Source organism: Plecotus auritus, assembly GCF_963455305.1.
Source record: "Plecotus auritus genome assembly, chromosome: 6".
Taxonomy (NCBI): Eukaryota; Metazoa; Chordata; class Mammalia; order Chiroptera; family Vespertilionidae; genus Plecotus; species Plecotus auritus.
In genome coordinates, this window is record NC_137773.1 from 51,074,405 (window position 1) to 51,087,109 (window position 12,705).

General features: G+C 41.1%; 1 pseudogene across 1 annotated transcript in view; it reads left to right on the forward strand.

The window, feature by feature from the left end:
* LOC308251643 (large ribosomal subunit protein uL23-like) overlaps nt 1-10,270 on the forward strand; it is a 32,945-nt pseudogene extending 22,675 nt beyond the window's left edge. The window contains exon 2 of the transcript in view: nt 9,799-10,270. The product of the transcript in view is annotated as a large ribosomal subunit protein uL23-like (transcript). The remainder of the gene's footprint in view (nt 1-9,798) is intronic.
* The last annotated feature ends 2,435 nt before the right edge of the window (nt 10,271-12,705 follow it).

Genomic DNA, 12,705 nt, shown 5'->3' on the forward strand with positions numbered 1-12,705 from the left:
CTGGGACTGAGCTTTGTTAAAGGTATCATACAGAGACATCCAGAGCATCTCCTTTAGCCTACACCACAAAGGTTTTAAAACTCAATGTAACATCAGTCAGAGATCACCTCTTATTCTACAACTAGAGGCCCAGTACACGAAATTTGTGCATGGGAGGGGGGTGTCCCTCAGCCCAGCCTGCACCCTCTCCAATCTGGGACCCCTCGAGGGATGTCCGACTACCCGTTTAAGCCCGATCACAATGGGATCGGGCTTAAACGGGCAGTCGGACATCCCTCTCACAATCCAGGACTGCTGGCTCCCAACTGCTCACCTGCCTGCCTTCCTGATTGCTTCTAACTGCTTCTGCCTGCCAGCCTGATCATCCCCTAACCACTCCCCTGCCAGCCTGTTTGCCCCTAACTGCCCTCCCCTGCTGGCCTGATCACCCCCAACTGCCCTCCCTTGCAGGCCTGGTCCCTCCCAACTGCCCTCCCCTGCTGGCCATCTTGTGTCCACATGGGAGCAGCCATCTTGTGTGTTGGAGTGATGGTCAATCTGCATATTACTCTTTTATTAGATAGGATAGAGGCCTGGTGCATGGGTGGGGGCCAGCTGGTTTGCCCTGAAGGGTGTCCCAGATCAGGGTGGGGGTTCCCTTGGGGCATGGGGCGGCCTGGGCGAGGGACCTGTGGTGGTTTGCAGGCTGGCCACGCCCCCTGGCAACCCAAGCAGAGGCTCTGGTATCTGGGGTTTATTTATCTTCTACAATTGAAACTTTGTAGCCTGGAGCAGAGCCAAGCCTTCTGCTTGCTCCGTGGTGGCAGCCATTTTTGGGGGGATTTATGTATCTTCTATAATTGAAACTTTGTAGCCTTAAGCGGAGGCCTGGGCCAGCCAGGGTGTGTGGAAAGCTTGGCTTCCTCCATCACTGGGGGCAATCCTAGCCTCCTGCTCTTTCCAGCTCCGTGGCTGCTGCCATTTCTGTTTGGATTTATGTATCTTCTATTATTGAAACTTTGTAGCCTTGAGTGGAGGCCTAGGCTGGCAAGGGCAGGCGGAAAGCTTGGCTTCCTCTATTGCCGGGGAAACCCAAGCCTCCCTCCTGCTCTCTGTGGACATAGCCATCTTGGTTGGGTTTATTTGCATATTCGCTCCTGATTGGCTTGTGGGCGTGGCTTTGTGGGTGTAGCGGAGTGATGGTTAATTTGCATATTACTCTTTTATTATATAGGATGTAATGCAGAACACCAACAATAGTCATATATGATAAAGCCCTAAATCCCCAAGGGTGGGAAGGACAGATACTAGTAGATGACACTCTCAACTAATTTTACCTACCATTCTTGAAGAGACCTAATCCCAAGGAAAGCTGTAAGCAGACGTTTTCCTTCAACCTAATTTGCTGGTTTTCAAACTTCAGTTGCATAATATTTAGTTCTGCATGCTCATTGAAAATGTAGAATCCACTGCTTCTCATTAAAAGATCTGAGGTTAGGCCCAGGGATCGGCACTTCTAATAAATACCAAACTTTGAGAAACACTGCTGTAGAATGAAAAGATGACACAGTCTTCACTGATTTACAGCAATAGGCTCTTACCCTTCTAGAAGGTGGAAGAATCGGATGATAGTATCTTTTTTAGACAAGTGTTCTCTTCATTGTGATTGTTTTTTTTCCACAATATGTGTTTGCCCTAGAAGTCTAAAGAACATTTTTGCTGTTTTGTTGTTTCATCCTCTGGTGTCAATAGATATCTACTCCTAAGGAAATGCTTGTACCAGGTACAGGAACACAACTACACACGGATACAATCTATATTGGAAAGCAGCATATGGTTTGAGACCTTTCTCAGATGTCTTTGGGGAGTTGAGTTTATATTCAGTTCTAAAAGTACTGACCCTCAGTAGACACTAGCGTTGCACTCAGCCAAGTTGAAATCATTGTACAAAGCCATATTTTTAGCCAGTTCCAGATTTCATTCTAACGGTATGTGCTTCATTTTCATGACAACTAGCTATTGTCACTTTTGGCGGGGGGGGGGGGGGGGGCGGGGTAAAGAATTTTAGGAACTAGAAGTATTGATCTCTGATTAAACATAAGAAGAAGAAAAAAAGAATCAAGAAAAAAGAAACAAAATATGGGTAATATGCCAAGGGCAAGCATGGTAACAATCTGTGAACATTTAGAAGATTAGGAGGGAGAGTCATCATATAGTTGAGCTCTCTTTGTGAGGACAGAGAGAAGCAGGCCTGATGTCTGTGTAGTTTTCTGTTAAAGTTGCTGATGACATAGCTTCAGCCATTTTTGAAAGGTGTGTTTTTGGCAACACAAGTGCAGCTCTTCACTAATCCAGGACTGCTGATGCCAATGCAGCAAGAGTTTATTTACAATTAGGCCTCTCATTCCCAAAGGTAAATCCATTTTTTAAAATCTTTAGGAAACTTACCTCTGCAAAAACTCTACTCTCCCCTCCCCCCAAGGTGTCAAGTCAGGATGGGTGAATCAAATAATAAACTTGCTGAGTAGCACAAAAATATTAGCTAATAGCTTGCAACTCTAACAATTTCTGCTACTGTTTAATAGCTTACAAGTTCTATGCTTCCCTTTCAGTCAGCCATGTTAGCCAAGAAACCCAGGAAAACCCTGCAGTTTGCTGGCCCAGAGGACAGTTTACTCCCCAGAGTTAAAAATGCTACTTACCACTCTCATTTCCCAGCCACATGCTACATCGGCACCCACCGTTTTAACACTGATTCAAAATATCACTTGCCTCTTTCAATGTGGTTTCTTTCCCAAGATGTATTCCCTCAGGAAGGTCAGTTCTGCACCACACTTACATATTTCTGAAACTACGTCTTTCTACCTTGAAAATCTGCATATGACTTCTGACTCCCCAAAAACTTAACTACTAATAGCCTACTGTTGACCAGAAGCCTTATTGGTAACATACAGTGATGAACACATATTTTAAATATTATGTGTACTATCTACTATCTATATATATAAAAGCCCAGCAACCGTTATGGTGAAATGACTGAAACAACCAGAATAACCAGTCGCAATGACATGCACTGACCACCAGGGAGAGGACACTCAACACAGGAGCTGTCCCCTGGTGGTCAGTGCGCTCCCACAGGGGGAGCACCGCTCAGCCAGAAGCCGGGCTCACGGCTGGCAAGTGCAGTGGTGGTGGGAGCCACTCCTGCCTCCACAACAGTGCTAAGGAGCAGGGAGCCAAGCAGTAAGGAGCGAGCAGGCGGGCAGTTAGGAGCAAGCAGGCGAGTGGTTAGGAGCAATGGGTCCTGGATTGCGAGAGGGTACATGCCAGGCTGAGGGACACGCCCCCTCCCCGTGCAAGAATTTCATGCATCTGGCCTTTAATATACTATTCTTATAATAAAGTAAGCTAGAGAAAAGGAAATGTTATTAAGAAAATAATAAGGAATGCCTGGTCAGTGTTGCTCAGTGGTTGAGCATCGACCTATAGACTAGGAGGTCACAGTTCAATTCCTGGTCAGGGCACATGCCCAGGTTGCAGGCTCCATCCCCCGTATGGGGTGTGCAGGAGGCAGCTGATCAATGATTCTCTCTCATCATTGATGTTTCTAACTCTCTCTCTTTCCCTTCCTCTCTGCAATCAATAAAAGATATATATTTTTAAAAGGAAATAATAAGGAAGAGAAAATACATTATAGTACTGTATGTATTTACAGAAAAAATATTTGCATATATGTGGACCTGCTCAGTTCACACCTGTGTTTTCATGGGTCAACTGTATATACTTTAGCATTTGAAACAGAAGTTCTTATAGGAGCAAGGGTATTGGGAGGAGGGGGAGGGAACTGGAATCACCAGGGAGGGTGTTTTATGAGCACATGGAGCTCACACTGCTCCTAGGATTCTGATTCTGTCATGCCTAATGAGACTGCCCTGTGTGGACCAAGTAGAAGACATACCAGAGATATTTCTCCCAAGTTTCTCTCTAGTGGGAAGAGTATTGGGGTATCATTTAGCATTCTGTCTCAGGCAGGCCAAATTAATGATAAAATTCTAGAGAAACAACTAGCTAGTCTCAACCCTTATCTCTCTAGTGAAGGCAGTGCCTAGCATAAAAGAGGTATTCACTAATAAATAGCCAAATGAAATCTAAAGAGCACCAAAAGCAGTGATGAAATACATAAACATTTCAACAACTTGAATGAGATTCTTGGTATGATCAACATGAGGTTACCTCTTCTCATGGTTTCACTGCTGCTGACCTAGTCAAACCTATTGCTTTGTGGAATTTATGGTCTGTTCCAAATCTAAATCTCAACAGAAGTGTGGTAGAGTTTGGTTAGGCTCAAAGCTACTCACTGACATCATAAAGTATGTATTCTAAACTTGCGAAGACTTCTTTAAACTGAATTATATGATATGCAAATGGTGGGAACTCAATAAATGCTGCTGACAGACTGACAAGATTCACTCACCACCAGTCTGAGTCTTTGTGACTCAGTTCAACCTCTTTTCACAGGAAAAGAATTCAGTCTTCGCGTCCATTCTGGAGCTAGACAGCCTTCAGAATGGATGTGAGAGAACAGATTGCTTATTACTGGCATGACATTCCAGTGCCCAAGAAGCACAAATAGTGGTCCCTGAAGTGGCTTTAACCTTTTCAGACTGGAACAATTTGATTGTTCGGCTCATTAACACTCTCCAGACCTTCTCCAGGATGACAGCCGAAATGGAGGGTTCTGCCCATATCCTTCATAGCACTTTCTTCACCAGTTCCTAGCACAGCAAACATCCAGCGAGCCCAGGCAGACACTGCAACAACTGCCCCTCAGTATTTCAGCCCTTCAAGTGCCTGGGCACATTTCCTAACTATTAAATCATGTGTGTGCTCTCAGACACATGAGCCTAAGGAGCTTTGCCCACCCCATCTGGCCCCAGGACAAAGCCTTCAACAAGAAAATTATCTCTGTGGGGTTTTCCTATCACAAAGCAGGAGCATCAGTGAAAACTCAAAAGCTCACAAAACAGAGATGAGTCATATTTAAAATTAAAATTGTTTGAAAAAGGCTGGAAAGGTATCTTGAAGCTACAATTACTATCATATGTGATATCAGATACAAAGCCCCTGCTAATCTGACCACAGCTACTCCACAGACTCACCATCTCCCTTTACCCAGCACCTGCCCCAAGCCATGCATGGCATCCCAAGCTGACTACACATCATTGCAGACATTCCATTATAGTTTTCCACATTTGGGTCCTGCTCTACTTGGTAAATGTCTACTCATCTGTGATGTCCGTGTTCAGATAACCTCTTCAACTACCCTACTTGAACGTCAGGCCATTTTGTATCCTGCAAGCATGTATAACTTTAGATAGACCCTACTGTAGTGCATATTACAGTAATGGTAACAGTATCTATCTTAGAATGTGAGCTATTTGAGAGCAGGGATGGACCTTAGCATTGTATATCCAGTGCCCCACCAAGTAGTTGACTCTATGCAAACAAGAAAACTAAAAGCAATCAGTAGTTTGTGCCCCAAATTAGAGACATTTTAGGAAACATTTCAGAGCCACTTAATATGCCTCTATATTCTGAAAAGTATTCTATTGCTACAGTAAATGTAAAAATATATACTGTAGCCCTGGCTGGAGTGGCTCAGTTAGTTGGACGTCATCTCATGCACTGAAAGGTTGCTGGTTTGATTCCAGGTCAGGGCCATGTTCAAGGTGTGGGCTCCCTCCCCAGTAGGGGACATGCAGGACGCAGCCAATTAATGTTTTACTCTCACATCAGTGTTGTTCTCTTCCTCTCCCTTCCTCTCTCTCTAAAAATCAATAAAAAACATACATATATATACATATATATGTGTGTGTGTGTTTATATATGTATATATACACTGTAATAAAAAGCTAATAACACAAATGTATGAAACCAGTGGGACACTTTCCTTAGAGGAGTATAACAAGAAAAAAAATTACTACAGAAATTGCTCCTACTCAGTAGGAGTTCATTAATTCTGTTTATCTAAACTAGAAGATATAATCCCGTTAATATGAAAGACTGAGAAGCATTCCAATCTTTACATTGGCCAACTCCATCATATGGTTTCATAACTATATTATTTTGTTGAAAAATGCAGTTTAAATACTAATGTGAACACAATGCAATATACAGATGATGCCTTGTAGAATTGTATACTTGAAACTATACCAATGTCACCCCAATAAATTCAATAAAAAATAAAATTTAATTAAAAATAAATAAAAAAGGAATGCTGGGGGTGGGGGAGTGCTTGCCAAATGACTAGTTTCCTCCTCCTCTCCATTTTCACAAAATTCATTCATTCATTCATTCATTCATTCATTCTAATGTGAGAGCAACCAGAAGCAAGCCAAAAGTAATATATTTTTATCATCTTTCAATGCAACAATACAGTAAAAAAAGAAATAATAGAAGAAATCAAATCAGGGTCTACAAAAACACTTTGAGGAGATAAAAGTTTATCTTTAAAAATTAGCATTCTATTAGTTATTTTAGTTTTGAATATTTTCTATGAGAAAAACCTGTGCTGTGTTATTTAGCCATGAGTTTTGAGTACAAAGGATTTTCTTCACACAGTCACAGTGCATATTAGAGGACACATTTTCAGTCTACAAAAATGCAGCGTGTCCTTTGCTAAACAGGGATAAAGAAAGATGGAGGGGCCCAGCCGGCATGGCTCAGTGATTGAGCATCAACCTATAAACATAGAAGTCATGGTTCAATTCCCAGTCAGGGCACATGCCCGGGTTGGGGGCTCGATCCCTAGTGCAGGGCGTGCAAGAGGCAGCCAATCAATGATTCTGATCATTGATGTTTCTATCTCTCCCTTTTCCTTCCTCTCTCAAACCAATAGAAATATTTTTTAAAAAAAAAAAAGAAAAAGGAAAAGAAAGGTGGAGGGAAATGTTACTCCTTTATGTGCTCTAACTTCTAATTAAACAGCCATAAAAGCATTAAAGAGAAAGCCCTTTTTCAGGAAAAAGAAAATACATTTCTAACATATTTGAATATGTTTCTGGCAAAAGCATGATAACAGGGCCAAAAAATAGATACTGAGTTTCTGAATACTCTCAATTTTTTTATACCTAAGAAAACCTTCCATACAAAATTTCCTTCCTGACTTAACTAATACAATAACCATTCCTTCACACACATTAATTATATACCAGACTACATTAATGTCCTGGAAGGGGTCGAGTTCAGGGGTTGAGGTACCTATGGGCTCAGTATCCCTACCCTCCTCCTTAATAAATTTAGACAAGTGGCTTCACCTCTCCCTCTCATTTTCCTCATCTGTAATAAGGAGCTGATAAAAATACTGTATTTCATTCATTGGGAGACAAAAGCTTTCACATTTGCACATTTCTGGAATCAGGAGGTGAAGCGGTGTCTTAACAATTGCTGTGGGGCTAAAAGGAAGTCAAGTTCTGCCAGAGAAGTTTTTCATGTGCTCCTGACAGGAGACTCTCCCCGCTCCTGGCACCCAGTGCCAAGACTGAGAAAGAGTTTTCTTTCTTTACTTTTTTGGGTGATGGATTTCTTTTCATTTACTCTTATCCTGAGGGTAAAGGTCCCATATTTATACAAAGGTCTCCTATCTTGTGATTTTACAAATGAAGACATCTTAGATGTGACAAACTAACTCAGAGAACAGGTGGAAGATGATGAGCCTAGAGCACTTCATAGCACCTAGTGAGCACTCAACAACTGCCATTATTTCTGTCTGTCAATACCTAGTTGTCACTAAATTGATCAATGTGCTCAGTACTTAATTCTCTTAATCCATGTCCCAAATGCAGGCAACTATGTGAAGAGAGAAAGCTGTTAGGAAGAGCCCACCTCGGACATTGCCCTTTTGCATTGCGAGGGTAGCCATGGCCAGTGGCTGGCTCTGGCCTCAGTAGAGGAGGACTCATGACTGAAGACTCAGCCTGTTCTTCAACAAGATCTTGCCAAATGTTTCAAATCCCTCTGCTGGTTAAGACTGGCTTTACGGAATGAGTTCCCTGTTTTTGTTAATGGAAAAAGGGATTTAATCTCATAGAGTTCCTTCTTAACATGCTCAGAATGGACTCCCCGGAGTTCTGCAGATGCTGCCTCAGCAGGGCGATGGGCCGGCTGGCAAAGACGCAATTCTCCTGGTATCCTAAAGACTCGCTGGAAGGTCGTGCTACTTTGCTAATTCAGTAAAACATAATTACACTGCAGAAAGCTGATTCCTTTTTAATTCCTCTACAGATATGCAAAGTTCTTGCAATTTAAATTGCTTAAATGCCAGGGTATTTACACATACATTCCTCAGTGCTGTGTCCACATCTATACAAAGGCTCTGGTCCTGGGCTTTAGACTGGAGAAGTTCTTGTTAATATGCACCGTCTATAGCCAATGGCAAAATTGGTCTCCCTTCCCTGGGTCCAAGCCCTTGTGTGCTGTTGCTGGAGTGTGTGGGAGGCAGACAAGTGATGGCAGAATTGAGTTCCTTTCAGAGCTGCTTCATTGCATAACATTGGGGGTGCTTCTGACATCAGAGTCTGTGTGAAAGGTGTCCCCTGGAATTATGCCGGGCACAACCTGTGAGGCCACACATGGCAACCCTCGTCCCTGTAATGGGAATCAAGGCCAGGTCTCATACATTCTTTATAATCAAAACATTAATTGTGATTATTTGATAATGTCACAACTAACAAAATATCATACCTTAAAAACAAATAACTTGGAACTCCTGCAACTATATTTTATAATTACTGTCTTTATCAAAATCTATGACTTCTCTATACAACAAGTAATCTAATGGATAATATATATAGGCTTCCTGTATTTAATATAAATCAGTTGTTTTGTTTATAAACGCCAACCTGGTGTCAGCTTAAGTGGTACAAAATATGGGTTTTAGGCCTCCCGCAGACCCTCCTGAGTCCTATCTGTTTTCAAAAATCTCCCTAGAAGATCTACCTTCTGTGGTTACGCATTTCAATAAGTCACATTTCTTCAGGTTGCAATTTCTTCCTGTTCCATAACAAAATTCATCCTTTTACCACTAAAGGCATTTTCTGTGTGTGTGTGTGGTGGGGATGTTAGTAAGCTTGTATTTGTCTATATGTTTCAAATACATGTGTGTGTATTACACTGCATTCCCTAGGACAGGTAGTAACGATATGCCAATAGCAATGAGCAACTCCATTGCCCATTCCTGGCCCCTGCATATCATTCTCCAATGTAACTAGAGCTGCATGAAGAGCCGTCTGAATCCAGATCTGAGAAGAAAAAGTACAAGATGATCCTAGAACATCTTTTTATACCAGAAATCAAGGAAGTACTCACAGAATGACAGGGACAGATGTCAGAGCTTGAAGCAGCTTCCACTGCCAAATCAGGAAAATGTGAGTATTAGAATGAATATTCAATGGTAGTGATGGATTATAACCCATTGAATAAAATAGGAGACCATCAGTCCATGAATGAATAAATTAAATGTACAATGGTGAATGAGACATTTACATAGTTTCAAAGTAGGTCCCCTCAAAAATACTCATTAATTATGAAGGGAGAAGGAGTACTTTTTCAGAGGAGAAGCCTGAAAAGCACCACCTACATCAAGTGATCCGTGTGAAGACTGTCAGCAATAAGATATGTCAAAATCGTGTGCCACCTAATAAAATATAGTGAGGAGAACACAGCATCACATCCACAACACTCTTAACAAATGTGAAATAACATCAAACAAACCCATACTGAAGGGCATTCTAAAGAAATGGCCTGGCCCCTTTTACAAAGACGGCACCAAAAGCTAAGAAGAAAGCCCTGCCCCTCCCAAAGCCAAAGCCAAAGCAAAGGCTTTGAAGGCAAAGAAAGCAGTGCTGAAAGGCGTCCACAGCCACACACACAAAAGAAGATCCACACGTCACCCACCTTCTGACGGCCAAAGACACTAAGGCTCCGGAGGCAGCGTAAATATCCTCGGAAGAGCGCACCCAGGAGAAACAAGCTTGACCACTATGCCATCATCAAGTTCCCCCTGACTACCGAGTCAGCCATGACGAAGACAGAAGACAATAATACACTTGTGTTCATTGTGGATGTCAAGGCCAACAAGCACCAGATCAAACAGGCTGTGAAGAAGCTCTATGACATTGATGTGGCCAAGATCAACACCCTGATCAGGCCTGATGGCAAGAAGAAGGCATATGTTCGACTGGCTCCTGACTATGATGCTTTGGATGTTGCCAACAAAATTGGGATCATCTAAACTGAGTCCAGCTGCCTAATTCTAAATATAAAAAATTTACACTGTAAAAAAAAAAAAAAAGAAGAAGGAAATGGCCTGAAATCTTCAAATATATCAAGGTCATGAAAGTTAAGGAAAATCTGAGAAACTATTCAGACTGAGAGAGACAAAGGAGATATGACAATTATATGTAACACAAGATGCTGAAATAGATATTCTTCTATCACAAATATTATTCAGACAATTGGCATAACTAAGGACTACAAAAGGGTAATGTATCAATATTAATCTCCTCCCTTTGATTATTGTTCTGTGGTTATATCAAGAAATTTTCTGTAGAAAATACACATCAGAGTATTGGGGGCCATAGCAATAGGGCATCAGATTGTCAACTTACTCCCAAATGGTGCAAGAATAAAATTCTTTGTATGGTGGTACTTCCAACATTTCTATAAGTTTGTTTCAGAAATGTAAAAATGTCTTTAAAAATCAACTAGATATAAAGAACAGAATAGAGAAAATTGGCAAATTTTGAAAACAGATGGTATATTAGATAATAATATTGAATTGATGTTAAGTTTCCCAAATGTTATCTTTGTACCATGATTATAAAAGAGAATGTACTGTTACATTGTAAATCAGAAGATGCCTTAATCAATAAGTCAAATTTATTTGGAGTCCTGTTCATTTTGCTAGCACTAGCAGGCCCAGAGGAAATCTTGCTTCTCAAATTTTGGGGCCCAATATGGTAGAAGTCTTTCCTATTTGTATGTTTTTCAGCTCTTTGTTTTCCAAATTTGGAATGAGACTTTCGGACCTTCTGAGAAAAAGTCCTGTGTGCTGGAACAGGGCCGTTAGACCATATCTCAAGGCCTGGCCTGGCACCAGCACTGACAACTCTGTCTGGGGCATAGTTTATGGTCTCTCTGGAATGGGAGTAGTCTTATTTTTTCCCTATTATTTAAGCAAGCAAACATTTACAGAAGCCAGAATAGCAGGGTTAAATTTTAAACAGCAGTTTTTACCCAAGATGGAGGTTACTATGCTTCAGTACTTGCTAAGGAGATACACACTGAAGTATTTTAAGTTAAAGTAGTATAATATCTGTAATTTACTCTCAAATGTTTAGAAAAAGTATTAATAATAATAATAATGCATATATATCCATTATACTATTTTGGAAATTATTTAGGTTTGAAATATTTTCAAAAGAATTTCTAAAATAAAATAGAACAAAACAAAATAAAAAATCACATGGACCATGATTTGCAACCTTAGCTGCATATGTGAATCCCCAGGGAAGCCATATAAGCTAAAGACTCCTGACATACATTCCAATCTTATAAATCAAAATTGCCGAGTTTTCAATGTTTCTCAGAGGGTTGACTGCATCTCATCCACTGACCATCATCAGGGACCCACTAATCTGTTCTGTCTCCCTCATTTTACAAATGAAGAAAGTGCGGCCTCACGAGGTTAAGGGACTTGTTAAGGTCACACTTGACAGGTAGTGGCCAAGAGAAGACCAGAATCCAGCTCTTCTGACTCCTGTGTTCAGTGTTCTTTGATGGCAATTCATAAATGGTTGACTCTCAGTAGGGTTGATTTTTCTTTTTAAATCTTGATCTTCAAAGGTTTCTCAACTTAAAATGCTGTTGTGTTCGACCCCAACGCTTCCTGTGGAGCCCTGCAATGCAGCTGTGACCATCCCCAGAGCTCAGGGCTAAATTGGAGACCTAGTCTTTGAAAACGCAGACACGGGCTTGTAATCATTCTTTTCAAGTAAAAAAACTCAGGTCTTTTCATGTTTGCTGGAGTTTATGGGTTTCAACCCTTAAGCAAATAAAAGCAGTTGGAGGAAAGAATTGGGAGAAGCAGGTAAAGAGCCTTTGTTGATGGTAATAATTTCTGATGACATCTCAACCAGCTTGACCAAAGCATGCCTCCCTTCCCCCTATTTCTAAAACACAGAAGCACTTCTATATAGAAGAATTCATATGGGTTTGCACTGGTACAGTATGGTGAGACTGCTATGTGTTTCTTGCCATAGAGTTTCTTCTTAAAAGAAAAAAGGAAAGGATAAATTATATGAGGTTGTTCTTTGAGTTCCTTTGCTGAGCCAGTTCCTGCTGCAGTGAGGGAAGGCTTATAATCAGATTTGTGAAAGTATTTCTGTCCAGGTTTGCTGAGCTTTGTCAGCATAAAATGTTTATAAACTGCTAACATACAGTGGGGTGTTTTTTTTTTAGTCAATTTGTATGGTTTCATTTAATTTCACTTTTCTCCAACTGCAGACCAAATATTTCATTCCCAGACAAAGAAAAAGCTACTCACCTTGAAAACCCATTATCTTTCCATCACATAAAAAAATTGGGAGACCAGAGAATGCAGTTAACATAAGTGTAGCTAAAGTGATCAGACCCCACTTCCTGACAGTGTAGGAAGACGTATGGAAT